This window comes from Peromyscus eremicus, chromosome 14, assembly GCF_949786415.1.
Source record: "Peromyscus eremicus chromosome 14, PerEre_H2_v1, whole genome shotgun sequence".
Classification (NCBI taxonomy): Eukaryota; Metazoa; Chordata; class Mammalia; order Rodentia; family Cricetidae; genus Peromyscus; species Peromyscus eremicus.
The window spans coordinates 67,592,830-67,607,569 of NC_081430.1; positions in this window are offsets into that span (position 1 = coordinate 67,592,830).

Here is a 14,740-nt window from a genome sequence, read left to right on the forward strand (position 1 = left end):
GCCCTCGGGCAAGTATACGTTTTTTGAAGACTTTTTGCCGACCTCCCTAGAAACCTTGTTTTGCAAGGGCCCAGCCCTGGCTAGTCATTAGGCAACAGCTGGGAGTCCAGTAAAGACGTGGACAAGAGGCCATTCAAAAGCATTATTTTTCAGTAACTAAGTTTCAAAACAAGGAGCAGCTCAGACATGAGCCAGCATTCAGCAACCTGGGTTCTCGTGAAGTCAGGCAGGAATAGATCTTGCACAGTTCTGTTGGCTTCCATTACAGTTTCTAAGCAGCTTGCTCTTGCTGACTTTGCTATATGCTGGGAAGGGCTGCTGTGCTGGAACAGTAAATGCCACGGACAAGACACTGGGAGATCTGGTCAAAGCCAGTGTGCCAAGTCAACACTGAGACACTATTTTTGCCTTCTAATTCTATTCCCTGGTGTCCGCCTCTACCCTCTTCCCCCATATAAAACTGTCTTCTCTGCTAGGATGGGTAGGTGACCTTGTATTCAGAGGTGATGCTGGGGCAGGGAGCTTGCGGCTGGATCTAGGAGAAGGTGGCTCATTTTTTGGACAATACTTTTTTTTTTTTTCTGAAGGAAGGACTAGAAGGGAGGGTGGGGAGCAGAGAAAGATCAAGAAGTTCAAGCCAAGTTAGGATGCAGTAATGGAGTGACTGTTCTGAAAGAAGTCAGACATGCAGAGTCCCGTTCTCTAGTGATGGCCTCTCCAAAGGCAGAAACAGGCACACTGCATCTGTGTTTGCAGAAGAGCCGTGGCTTTCCATGGGAATCTGCAGAAAAAGGACACACAAGTCCATCCTCTTAATTATTGAAGATATAGAGAAAGGAATTCTCAGGCACCATTAAATCCTTATGTTAAGCTACTTGGGGAGTGTTTGTTTTAACATTAGTCTACCCCAGCTGATGTAGGTAGGATCAAAGTCCTTAGAAAGGTCACGGTCTTTGCCCATTATTTGGAATATATCCAGAAAATGATGATAGTTGCTGCTGTATAATAGTAACAAAACACCCACCCCCTTATAGGCAATATTATTCTCCAATAATAGAAGATTTTATTATTACTGAATAATTTATTCAGTAAATAAATGATAATACAACTCTGCAAAGAAATATTATATTAGACATTTAATATCATTGAAATGTATTTACTGATGTGGAAAAAACCTTCATGATGCAGAGATACCTGAAGAAGAGAAACAAAAATGGCCGGTGTTTTAGTCACTTTTCTGTTGCTGTGATGACACACCGAGCAAACACAACCTAGGGGAGAAAAGAGTTTTCTTGGCTTGCACTTGCACACCGCTGCACCACCGAGAACTAGGGGCGGGAGCTCAAGGCAGGGTCGCTGTTTACTGGCTTGTTCCCAGACTTCAAGACTGGACTTGCTTTCCCTGTTTTTACTGTGGGCAAGCGATGTCCCCCTGGGCTCAATTCCACCACCATAAGCTAAATGCCTTGCTGCTTTATGGTCTCAGCCAGGAGCCGCCCTTCTGCCCTTCTTGCTCAAGGCTCACAATGCTTCAAGGGAGGAAGTGTTTCTTCACCACAGTGATTTCCAGTGTTTTCTGAGGGTTGCTGGACCTCCGGACTCTCTTCTCTTTGGGATCATAATTTGGATGACTTTGGCAAGCTCTTGCACAGGTCCCGCTGTCCCTCCAAGACAGCTGAGGGCAAAGACCTTGTCTCCACCACACCAGGGTGGGTGGGCACAGCCGAACTCTAGGTCTCCAAGCAGGAATTAGCAGTGTGGTCACAAGACAAACTGAGAGCCTGAAGCCTTGTGCCTGACCTGCAGGATCGGATTCCCCCCAGTTCTCCCCACACTCACTTTCAACAGTGCTTTAGGGTTTGGTGTTGTTTTGTCTTCCAAACACACGGTTGTAACAACGTGAAATTGAAATTCCAGTTTCTTTTTCCTCTGTCCTGTTCTCTCCCTACCCATCCAGCTCAGCACATCCTTTTGTAGAAACACAAGCCACAGAGGTTTCCTGTCAAGGAAGGTTCTTTTCTGTTCTACGAGGAGGACTAGAAGCAGCCATAGGTTTGTGTGTAGTATGACGGAACTATTTCAATCAACCCTGCTGTGTTTTCAGCAAACCATATGTAAAAAAAAAAAAAAAAAAAAAAAAAAAAAGGTCTCATTTTCCAAGAGAGAGTTCTGGAAAGCCACACTAGCCAGAGGGGCCCTCTCTGCAGCAAATGAGAAGCGAAGCCAGGCTTAGTTTAGGAGCTGAGCCCTCTGAGAGAGCCTCCATGAAAACCAACATTCTCCTGGATCTCCTATGAAACTGTCAGCAGGCCCAGCCAGCATCAGTCCCCAGGAAGGCTCCTCGGGACAGACCAGCCCACATCAGCCTTTGATGTTTCCTTCTCATAGTGAAGAGGATGTATCTTACCATTTAAACATACAGCATGGGACCGGTGGGCTGACTCAGGGGACAAAAGGGCTTGCTGCCAAACCTGACAACCTGAGTTCTATCCCTGGAGTCCCACACAGGGGAAGGAGAAAACTTACTCCCGGGATTTGTTCTCTGTCTGCCACACAACACACAGAAAGAAATAAATGTAATAAAAAATTTAAGATATGCCCAGTTCTCCCTTCTCCGGAGAGGATCTGTTCAAAGAGCTTCAGCGGACAGAGCTAATTCTTTGTGTGTATCGTGCTTTTGTCTTACATGAAAATGCTATGGGCTTGGGTATAACCCACTGGGTAGAGCGCTGGCCTAGCACACACAAGGCCTTGGCTTCAAGTCCCAGCACTGCCTAAAACGGAGAACAGCTCAGTGCCTGGGAGCCCCGAACTCAGACAGGAGGATCAGAAAGTCAAGGTCAACCTTGGCTACTTAGAGAGTTCAAGGCCAGCCTGGATTACATGAGATGATGCCTCGAAGCCAACACACACACACACACACACACACACACACACACACACGCACGCACGCACGCACGCACGCACGCACGCACTTCTGCACTCATGCATGCACGTGCACACATCTATGCTTGGATCCTTATGCTAAGTGTAATTTCTAAATTAGGTGCGATAATAGATTAGCTAATGGTAAAATGAAGCCATCTCTTTATCTCACTGTGACAGTCCATAACTCAGATGGCTACCGGATGACTAACAGGGAGTATAGGTTTGGCATTGTCAACGAACAATTTTTGGATTGTCTCCAACCGTAATAGCTGACACCACAGAAAGAGAACCCTTGTGTGCCGGGTGTCCGGTGTAATCCAAGTGCTCCGGGCTCTATACACGGATACATTACAGAGTCACGTCAGTGCTAAACTGAGAATGGCTTCCTGTCACCAACTTCCCAAGATCCCAGCCCCTTATAGATCTCTTCTCTCAAGCCTGTGGAACACGACAGAGCCCTGGAGAACGAAACACAAGCTTTGTAGGAGGAGTGCTGTGTGTCGTTGAGCAAGTTACTTGCTTCCTCTGAGTCTCGGCTTCCTCTGAGCCTGGTTCCTTATTTGTAAAACAGTCTCAAGCGTCATGGTGAAAATTACGTGAGAAAATTCACACAACATACGTCACCCTCAAAGTCAGTATTCCAGGGCATGGAAGTGGTTCCCAGCCCTGAACCGCCTGTGGGGAGACGCTCCTCTGTCCTCTCCTTGACTCTGGTATCTGAAGCTGCTTGGCCAGCGGACCTGGGATAAGAGACCCACAGGTTCCCTACTCCAAGTCACAAGAAACTGTCGTGTCTAGGTCCTGCCCTGTTCCTGGAACCAGATACCATGCCATGAGGGGACCGGCGACACAGAGCGCTGCAAAGTTCAAGTCAACCGCCAACATCAAGACAGAGAGCCTCTCAACGTGACTTCAGCGGCAGCTGCCACCTGAGGGAAGTGAAAGAGGTCGGGAAGTGACGTAAGTGCAGTACAAAAATCAATAATTAAGAATTTCAAAGCAATGGAGCGTTACTCCACAGCAGCCGGGCTGTGAGTGGCTGTACAGGCTTACATCCACAAAGCTGGCCCCGAGTCACAGCCTGACCTTGTGTCACGGCTACATATGTTTGGTGTGAGTCTTGGGATCCTCCTTCTGGTAATTGCACAATTTTAATCTGAAGACCCACCTCCCTAAACATGTTTTAAATGGGGTCAACACCAAGCTAGGGGCGGGCATGTGATCTGTCCTGACCAATAAGAGCATTGCATCCTGCGGGTTACCGTTGGTTCGTGGAAGGGTGCAGGTAGCATGACCAATGAGAACCGAGGCTCAGAACTTTGCCACAAGGGCTGACTGCTGAAGCTGCAAAGCTGGCTGGAAGGAAGCGAGCTTAGCGTCCCTGGGCCACCAGCTGGGGAAGCATCCCTGAGGCAAAGCTGGTGCTGATAAAGTAAGCTGAGATGATGAGGTGTCAGAGCAGAATCCTGCCGACATCATTCAAATGGGCAATGGCCTTTGCTGATTGTCTTTTTTCCTTCCCTCCTCCCTCCCCTCCTTCCTTCCTCCACCCCCACTGTTCTGCATGAACTAATACATTTCCTGTTTGGTCTCAACTAGCGTCTGCTGGGTTTCAGCCACTTGAAATCAAGAAGGACCTGACTAAATAAGCTGGGGCTCAATGAATGAATGAATACCTCTCAGCTGGAACACGAGGCCGCCAACCCTTGAAGGAGTCGATTGTCGGGTTCTCTCACACGCCTTTGCTCAGTTCCATCTGACTGGAGAGTCCGGGCAAGAAACAAAATAGCCCAGCGAGACTGCCGCTGAGTTATTAAAAGTGAGAATTTAGCAGTATGTTAAGACTTCAGCTCTTAGGTGTGCCCTTTGGTGTGTATGTAGAGGGAGTCAAGAGTGAAAGGCCAGCCCGGCGGTGGCGGTGCACACCTTTAATTCCAGCACTCGGGAGGCAGAGACAGGCAGATCTCTGTGAGTTCGAGGCCAGCCTGGTCTACAAATCGAGTTCCAGGACATCCAGGGCTGTTACACAGAGAAGCCCAGGTGTGTGGGTGTGTGCGTGTGTGCATGTGTGCGTGTGTGCGTGTGGGGATGGGGAGGGTGGAGAAAGAGAGAGAAAGGAAAAAGAAAAGAGTGGAAGGCAATTTTGCCTTGGGGATTTGAAAACAAAATTTTAATGTTAAATGTATTTTCTTCTTGCAACATGAAAAAAAAATGGCAATGAAGTGTATTGTTTCATAGGCTTTAAAAGGATTTGGTGCAGGTCACTTTACCCTCTGGACAGCCCCATGAACCAACTCTGCAGAAGTCCAGCCCCCTCAGGTGAACAGCTTTGCAGCAGGCACTGGCCTCTGTCTGCTGTTTCACCCGCAGGCCAGTCTAGAACTCACGGACTCAGCCGACCCGCAGCTCTACCTGCCTCTCCTGTCACCACCATTTCACCCAGAACCCAGGTGAACGCCTCAGCTCACTGGCTCTTCCGCTGGCAGCAAGTATTCTCTCTCTTCTGGATATGTTGGCCGGAAAACCAAATTTTTATATGTCCAGGTAGGCCAGCATCTTGTGTCCTAAATGGTCTTTAATAATAATAATAATAATAATAATAATAATAATAATAAAACCCAGAGCCAGATATTGGGGTAAATGTTGAAAGATCAGAGAGACAAAGGAACAAGCTACTGCCACATCTCACCTCGTCAATTCCACGAATCCTTTGACTGAACGTCTGAGTCCTCAGCTGAAAGGGTTCCAGCCGAAAAGCCTTTAGTTCCTGTCTCCTCACGCCTTATATACCTTTCTCTGCCCAGCTATTTCACTTCCTTTCTAGTACTGGGATTAAAGGCATGTGACTCCCAAGTACTGGGATTAGAGGTGTGTGCCACCACTGCCTGGCTCTATTTCTCTCCTAGACTGAGTTAATCTCATGTAGTCCAAGGTGGCTTTGAACTCACAGAGATCCAGGTGGATCTCTGCTTCCTGAGTGCTAGGATTAAAGGTGTGTGTGCCACCACTGCCTGACCTCTATGTTTAGTCTAGTGGCTGACTCTGTCCTCTGATCCTCAGGCAAGCTTTATTTGATATACAATATATCACCACAGTCTTGAAAGGCCAGGTAACTGCCCTAGTGACCTCATCAGAGCTGCCCTTTCCTTCTGACCAGATCAAAGCTAATCCGCGCTTTGCCCTTCTCCAGGCCCAGCATCACGGTGTCCCCCACACCTTTCCACTGCTTTGCCTGCGTAACCATTCATTGAGTAGCCCAGGCTATGCTCTTGTGGTCTGCATCCCCATTCTACCTTACTCACACATATCCTTCTCAGAATCCTTTCTGCCTGCTTTGAAACTGGATCTTTCCAAGGACAGGACCCGTATGCCTCACAGTCCTAAGATGGAAAGTTCCAGGCCTTTGTGCAGCACCTGACCTACTGTTATCTTAGAAAAGGTGAGGTTTATATGTGGGTCTCAGCCAATAGTCCACCCTTCAATCTGTTCACCTCCTCAACTTCAGAGTCATCTGGTTTCCCCTTTATTTCAGCCATGCCGATATCCTGTGTGTTCTCAAAACACAGAACTGAAATGTTGAACTCCCAAATCCTACATCCAGTGTTCACACAGTGGTTTTGTTTCTCCAAGACCTGTAGGCAATGAGCAATTCCACTCTCCCCTGAATTCACACATTTAGGTCTGGGGGCTTTTCTCAGTGAGAGTGTGAGGCCCTGGGTTCAACGCCACGTACCACAAACACTAAAACACAGCAACAACAACAATAACAAAAACAACTCAGCAAATATCTGCTGGTGTTCATGTATGCGCCAGGTACTGGCAGGCTAAGCCTCTGGAGCGTTGTTATGTTCTGGAAATAGAAGGATGTTTCAGTCAGTTGTTGCCACCTAACACTTTCCTAAAACTTTGTGACTTCAAGCAATAAAACTTTATTTTTATTTATACAGTTGTCTGTCAGGGTCTGGGTCAGAGATGGCCAGACACTTTGGCTGCTCTGGGGATCCTCTGGGTTCATTCACTCTCCTGTAGTAAGCTGATAAGTGAGCTGCATGGAGGGGTCCATAGCCCACACACCCCTCACTTAAGTGTTCCTCTACGTGGCTTTCTGGCTGAATGTGGGGAACTTATGCTTCCTCCCAGCACCCTTCTTGGTGGTCTCAAGGTAGCCAGACTTGTTACATGGTAGCTAGTTTCCAAGAGTAAATTTGGAAGTTAACAAACATCCTAAAAGTTTGATCCAGGGCTGGTGGGATGTTTTAATCTGTAAAAGTACTTTCTATGAAAGCCTGAAAACCTGAGTTTGATCCCTATAAGCCATGTACAAAAGCCGAGGATGCTGTTGTGTGTCCCAGAACTTCTGTGTCAGAATGGGGGCTGGAAACAGGAAACTCACACAGAAGCTTGCAGGCCAGCTAGCACAGATACACAGCGGGGTAGGGACAAGAGAGAAGCTGCCCCAAAACAAGGGAGAAGGAAAGAACTCAGTCCCCAAAGTTGTCCTCTACCTCCACACATATGTGGCATGCATGTACCTGCATACACACACAGAGACAAGACACCACACACACACACACACACACACACACACACACACACACCCCATGTATATATAAAGTGAGGTCCAGAAATGGCACAGCATCCTTCTTGCCTCATCCTGTCAGCCAGAGCAAACAACAGCATCCCAAGCTCCTTTGGTGGAAGGAGAGATGTGCCTCACTTCTTGACCAGTGGAGCAGCGTGTATGTGGGAGAGAAGGACAGAATAGCAGCCCTTTTGGGGACTGTCTACCACAGAGGAGAAAGACCATGGATAGACAGACAGAAGAACGATGGAGAGAATTTGAGTGAGCAGCTCCTTCAGGTGATGTAGCTGTTGGGGCAAGTCTGAGAAAGTGATGTTTAAGTTACAGGGGAAAGGCCAGGAGTGTCTAGTCCTGGGAAGGTCTAGCCAGGGAAAGATCTAGCATAAAAGCTCTAAAGTTGGAATGAGCTGGGCACGTTTAAGGACTAGAAAGGACCATGGGTTAGGGATATAGATAGGATAGAGATTGGACCGGGGGATTGGACAGTCAGGGAGAACCAGATCTCATGAAGGAGGAAGGAGGTGGGACTTTATTCCCAATCCCACTTGTGGGAACTAATCATTGAAGGGTTGCAGACAGAGAAGAGACAGGATACAATTCATAGTATGACAAGGCCACTCGGCTGCCCTGCAGAGGACAGGCTGTGAAGTTCAAGGGTGAAGCCGCAAGACGATTAGCGCTGCTGTGGGAGCCAAGTGCATGTGGCTTGTTCTAACTCCTGGTCATTGGGAGGAGACCAGAGAGAGGTAGGTTTGGGGTTTGGGTGAGCAGGAAGTGCTAAAGGTTAAACCTCTTCTGTCTTGGGTGAAGTTCTCTTCGTGTCAGGGCGACCCTCACAAAAGCTTTCTGCCCATCCTTCACCCAAATGCAGTTAGTGTCTCTCCTTCAGCGGGCGTCTAGTTTCCTAGGTCATTTTAAATCAGTATCTGCAGATAGTGGGGACCTTTCATAATAGGCTGTGCCACTCCCCCCAGGGTCCATTTCTTGTCCTTGTCCCATACAGGCCCTTTGCTCCGGCCGCACACCGTTACGCGTGGTCCCTGGCCACACGGCAGTTCATGATCCTGTGCATGACACATGCTGTTTCTTGTGCCTAGAGGGGTCTGCTGTCCTCACTTCCGTTACTCTGTGGACCTAGTTCCTGTCATTTCAGTGTCACAGGTCCTTTGACTTCTGTGGTGCTTTTGCTGGAACTCCAGTTTTATTCAGATTTCTGCACCCTTGGCTGACACACGGCAAGAGAGGTGGTCAGTCCTGCCTCTTTCCATTAACTGTGAGCTTTTCAAAGGCAGAGACTGTTTCCAGAAGCCAGAGACGCTCCTTTAAGCTGATGCTAAGGTCTGAAGCTGTACATTGCAAGGTCTAATCACCGTCAGAAAGAGGGATTGTAGATCCCACAAAGAGCTGGGTCGCTAGGTGCAACATCCGACCAGTCTGTGAGTCTCCAGAGAGGAACTTACACAAGTTCCCCGTTGTATAGTTACACAGGTTCTCCGGGAAGGCTTAGCCACAGTCAACATCACTGCTGGTAATCCCCCTGCCTCCAGGCAGGCGTCTTGGACTACCATTGCCACCAGACTAGACTCTTTGAAGATCCGAAAACCGCACTGCTGCCTGTGGGATGTTCAGTGTGATGCTGACAATCGCCAGCTCTGAGCTCCCCTGGACCATCTTCAGACTCTCTCTTGTGCTTTTGCCTGGTGACTTCTCTGTTGGGTGTCCATCAAACTCAGAAGGTCTAAGAGAGAACTCGGCACCTCCCTTGTCTCACGTGTCCATGCCTGGTAAATCATCAGTGAATGGATGGATGAGTGGGCTTGAACCCCTGATGGGCTCTTTTGGGTCACCTCCTCTTCACTCTCAGGGTCTTGATACAAGCCCTCACTTTGCAGGATCACATCTGTCCCTAACCCCACCCTGCCTGTGTCCCTGCCCTCCATGCTTCCTGGGCTTCTGACCTGCATGTTCATCTAACCTTGGCTTTCCTCTTTGAAGTTCTTTAAATCCCTCACAGGTCATCAAACTTTAGCTTACATTGGAATCACACCAGTAAAAATGCCGATTTCTGACATCGATGTGAAGGGTTGGGTGAGAATGGCTTCGTAGGACCATAGTTTTGAATGTTTGGTCCACAGTTGGTAACCTGTTTAGGAAGGATTCAGAGGTGTGGCCTTGCCGGGCGGTGGTGGCACACGCCTTTAATCCCAGCACTCGGGAGGCAGAGCCAGGCGGATCTCTGAGTTAGAGGCCAGCCTGGACTACCAAGTGAGTTCCAGGAAAAGGTGCAAAGCTACACAGAGAAACCCTGTCTCAAAAATCCCCCCCCCCAAAAAAAGAGGTGTGGCCTTGCTGGAGGAGATGTGTCACTGGGGGTGAGTTTTGAGGTTTCAAAGGCCCATACCAGGCCCCATCTCTCTCTCTCTCTCTCTCTCTCTCTCTCTCTCTCTCTCTCTCTCTCTCTGCCGCCTGCCTGCAGATCAGGATGTAAAGCTCTCCGCTACTACTCCCAGAGCCATGCGAGCTTGCCTGCTGCCATGCTCCCTGCCGTGATGGAAATGGACTAACCTCTAACCTTCTGAAACTGTAAGCAAGCCTCCAATTAAATGCTTTCTGCTCTAAGTTTCCTTGGTCATGTAGCAAGAGAATAGTAACTAAGAAAACCTATTTGATACAATAAAGTGTTGCCCAGTTCTAGGATGAAAAGCAAAACCAATTAATATTTTAAAGGGCATGTTCTCCAGGGCATAAATGGCATGGGTCTGTGGCTGTAGACCTTGGGAGACTGAGGTAGAGGATCATTTAGGTCTAGGAGTTTTGGTTTGACCTGGGAGACATAGTAAGAAAGTTTCTCAAAAAAAAAAAAAAAAAATGAAATAAAATAGAAAAGAAAAATGCAGATACTTGAACTCCTTTCCAGAACCAATAAATCAATATTCTACTGGGTGGGGCCAATAAAAGCTCCTTCAAAAGGAGTGTCCATGGAGGTGAGGACACCTACGCTGAGAATCACCATGGTCCATGTGGTAAATCCAAGCTCCGTCCTTCTCTCCACCAAGCCCTTCTCACGTGCTGTCTTAGGCAAGACCTTCCACACCTCTACTTCTACCCATCCTCCCCACCCGAACTCCTTGCTCAGTTTATTGGTGTCAGAAATGACTTCTTTGAATGAATCCCCTCTGTGGGAGAACTCTTAGTCACCTATCATGACTTTGCTATGCAAAGCTTAAGAATTTTGTTAGAAGCACAAAACTACAGGACTGGGCTAGAACTCAGTGGTAGGGTGCTTGTCCAGAGATGTGCACTCATAGGCCCAGCCCAGAAGAGTCGGGCCGTTGGTGATTCCAACGGGCACATCACAGTAAGATACCCAGGTTTGTATAATAATAACTAGGTTCAAGAGTCCTCTCTTCCAAGGAGCCCTCCCAAACCACCAGATTCATCAAGCCCATGCCTCCAAATTGACCTTAGGATGGTGACCAGAACTCTTATGGAGAACTATCAGATTAAAAGTATGACCTAAAACTACTTGCTACCAAGCCCAAGGGACCAAGTTCAAGCTCAGCCCCACACAGTAGAAGGAGAGAATCAACTTCTGAAAGTTGTCTTCCAACCTCCACATGTGTGCTGAGGGATGCTCACTCCCACCTACACACACACACACACACACACACACACACACATACACACACAATGCACTATGTTTTTTTTTTTTCTAACAGTATGGTCCAAGAGGCATTCATCCCAAGGGATCCCCATTTTTCCTCTTGATCCATCCCCCTATCTGGCCCCTTTCTCCTCTGGAAATGTTCATACCATAGACAGGTTGGCTGTCTTGCTTTGTCTGTTTTTTTTTTTTTTTTTTTTTTTTTGCCATATGGTGCTTCTTCAGCTCCTGGTCCAACTAGATGGCTACCTCCTCAGAGGGTGGGACAGGCAGGAGTGTGTGTGCAATGGGTGATGTAGCTGGAGAGTTTTTCTCTGGGTCCTGACAAGCCCCCGAAGTCCCACAGCCCACTTATAAAATAATCACTCAGAAGCTTATATTACTTATAAACTGTATGGCTGTGGCAGGCTTCTTGCTATCTAGTTCTTATATCTTAAATTAACCCATTTCTATTAATCTATAAGTTGCCACGTGGCTCGTGGCTTACCGGTATCTTAACATCTGCTTCTCATGGCGGCAGCTGGCAGCGTCTCCTGACTCAGCCTTCCTGTTCCCAGAAATCTCATCTCTCTTTGTCCCACCTATACTTCCTGACTACTGGCCAATCAGCATTTTACTTATTAACCAATCAGAGCAACACATTCACAGTATAGAGAACATCCCACCGCAGGGTGATGCTCTGGGCAGGACTAATTCTCAGTTCACATGCTTCTTACTCTCTATCTCTTCGCTATCCTGGACACTGAGAGTCCTGTCCATTGCCTACACCATTCTTTACAAAGTAGGATGAGGGGAGGTCTGGAGCCAGCGGCCTGCCCCTCCACCAGCTCTACCACACTAGGGGTATCACCCTAGAAGGCCAGGCATCTCTTTGAACCTTGAGTTCTTGGTCTATAAAGAGAGGAATAACGCTTGCCTGATCCACTTCACACCCACAGTGGGTAATTCTACTGAGCCAAGACTGTGTCTGATGCACACACACACACACACACACACACACACACACACACACACTCTTCCTCTTGCTGTTACTCATCATCCCAAATATTTCCCCCATCTTTCATCACTGCCATAAATAATGATGTGTGTGTGTCCCTGTACACGTTCTTGAGAGCACCAACAATTCAGGAAAGAGCAAACGCCAAGTTTTTCCTCGGCCATGCTCCAAAGTTACCATCCATTTTCTGACTGCGACAGCTAAGCGGGGAGTAGTTGGAATCACTGTTGACTTTGTTGCGATCCTCACAGGCAGATTAAACGAGTGTGGAGTCATCTGCCCCAGACTGGATTTGCAACTCCAAGATCTAGAATAAAAGCTGATGGCTCGCACTCCCTCGGAGAGCTTTTCGTGTATGGATGTGACCATGATGTCGCAGACCATGAGGAGGCAAAACAAAACAGTTCAAGGGATTCCTTTTGTAGGACACAATACATACTTACCACAAATACATATAAAACACCTCAATGGGGGAGGAAGGGAGAGAGAGAGAGAGAGAGAGAGAGAGAGAGAGAGAGAGAGAGAGAGAGAGATAGGACAATAGTAGCTAGCTAGCTCTGTGTCGGATGCCTGACAGCTGCTGGCCTGAATTTCAGCCAGCCTGTCTATGAGAACCCAGTCCTCTTGGCATCTTCACAAGTATCTAGACTAGACAGTGCCAGTCCGGGCAGCCAGGCATCTGGTCCATGTGGAAGCTCTCACTGAAGAGTGTCCTGTGAGAGCCATGTGGAGTTCATGTGGAGCCATGAGCACGCGGAGGAACACTGGCTCTCCTGAGATGTCCCGGCTGAGCCTCAGTTTACTTTAGGGACTGTGGGCCCTGGGGTTAGAGAACTCACCTAAAATATCCATGGTGCTTTTAACTTTTTCCTGCTTCGTGGAGGTGAGTGTTCCACAGATGGGGATGATGAAATCAATAAATATTTCCTTTGGGGATGGTTTCAACATTTAGGCATCAGGGAGATTGAAACTGGACTCCCCTCGTTGTGTTAATACAACTATCTACAAAGATCTCACTGTGTGCCACACATAGTATTAGTCATGAGACCATTTTAGGTACGCTGAGGGTGGGACCCAGGGCCTCATCACACATCCCAGAGAAGCACTCTGACACTGAGCTACAGATGGCCCCTAAGCAGCTAACTCTTCAGTGGGCTCTTTGCACAGAATTACAAACGAGACCCAGGAATTTGTGTGACTTTTAGAACCTCACATAGGGTCTGGAACTTCTGGTGTCTATTCCTTTGTCCCCTCCCTCCCTCTGAAGACCTTTCCTGTTCTTCACTGAGCCCACGTCTGAGGATCTGCTATGGTACCATGAATTGGAGACTGTTGAAACAAACCAGGTCTCCTTTGATTTTATGTGCTAAAGTTTCTCCTAAAAAAAACCACACTCATGTTAGACAGTCTACTAGTCTGACTGACAGATTAAATTACTATAGTTGTAGGGAAGTAGCATGACACAATTGGGAGCCAAAGTATCTTGGAATATCTTGGCCTTCTAAGTAACCATTTATTGCCCAGCTCTGTGCATGACCTAACATCCTCGTGACTATTAGGTAAATCTGTTTAAATGTGCAAACAGCCCCCAAGCAAAAGGCTAAGAATGCCATTACATAGCATCCGAAGCCTCTCACCGAGGCAGCCCTGCCTTGCTGTAACTCCAGCTGCCAGATGTTTTCCACCAGTGTATGGGAGAAGTATCCTGCTTTGTGATTTTCTGTGTCCCATTACTGTAAAAATTAGAAGAAACTGTCACCAAGTTGGAACATGGTATTGGGGGCAGCCGGCACTTACATTTGACTCTGGAACGAACTATGTCCCATTCCCTTCCAGGTGAGATCTGGGTTTTTGTTGTTGTTGTTGTTGGTGGTCTGTTTCGTTTTTGTACTGACAGTTGCAGGATGCTATAAACTGAAGTTGCAGAATAAGTAACAGCTGAGCCGGGCAGTGGTGGTGCATGCCTTTAATCCCAGCACTCGGGAGGCAGAGCCAGGTGGATCTCTGTGAGTTCGAGGCCAGCCTGGTCTACAGAGTGAGATCCAGGACAGGCACCAAAACTACACAGAGAAACCCTGTCTCAGAAAAAAAAAAAAAAAAAGAAAGAAAGAAAGAAAGAAAAGAAAAAAAAGAATAAGTAACAAAGTAACAGCTTACACCAAGAAGGTCCAAAGCCAAAGAGGTTAACACAGCAGCTTTTACACCAGAGGTCAAGGTCACCATCCCTGAGATAGTCTCTGTGTTCTCCTCGTGATTCTAATAGGACAGAAGCAGCTCCAGGCTTGCGGCTTCACATGACAATGTCCAAAGTAAGTATTTGTTCGTGTCTTAGTCTCTTCACAACAAGCAGGGTTGCATCATGGGACCATTGCTAAAGCAGCTCCCATCAGAGAGAGCTCCTTAGACTTGTCCACATTCCTTCCTGGGGCAGAAGAGGCACACAGAAACCCAGGTGTGGTAACCCAGCAAATGCACGTGCAGTGCAGAGTGGAAGTCAGCTCCCCATCCCACGCCCTACTTCCAGACCCCTACTGCATTTTCACAGATCCAAGGCTCTCCAGAGACTCAT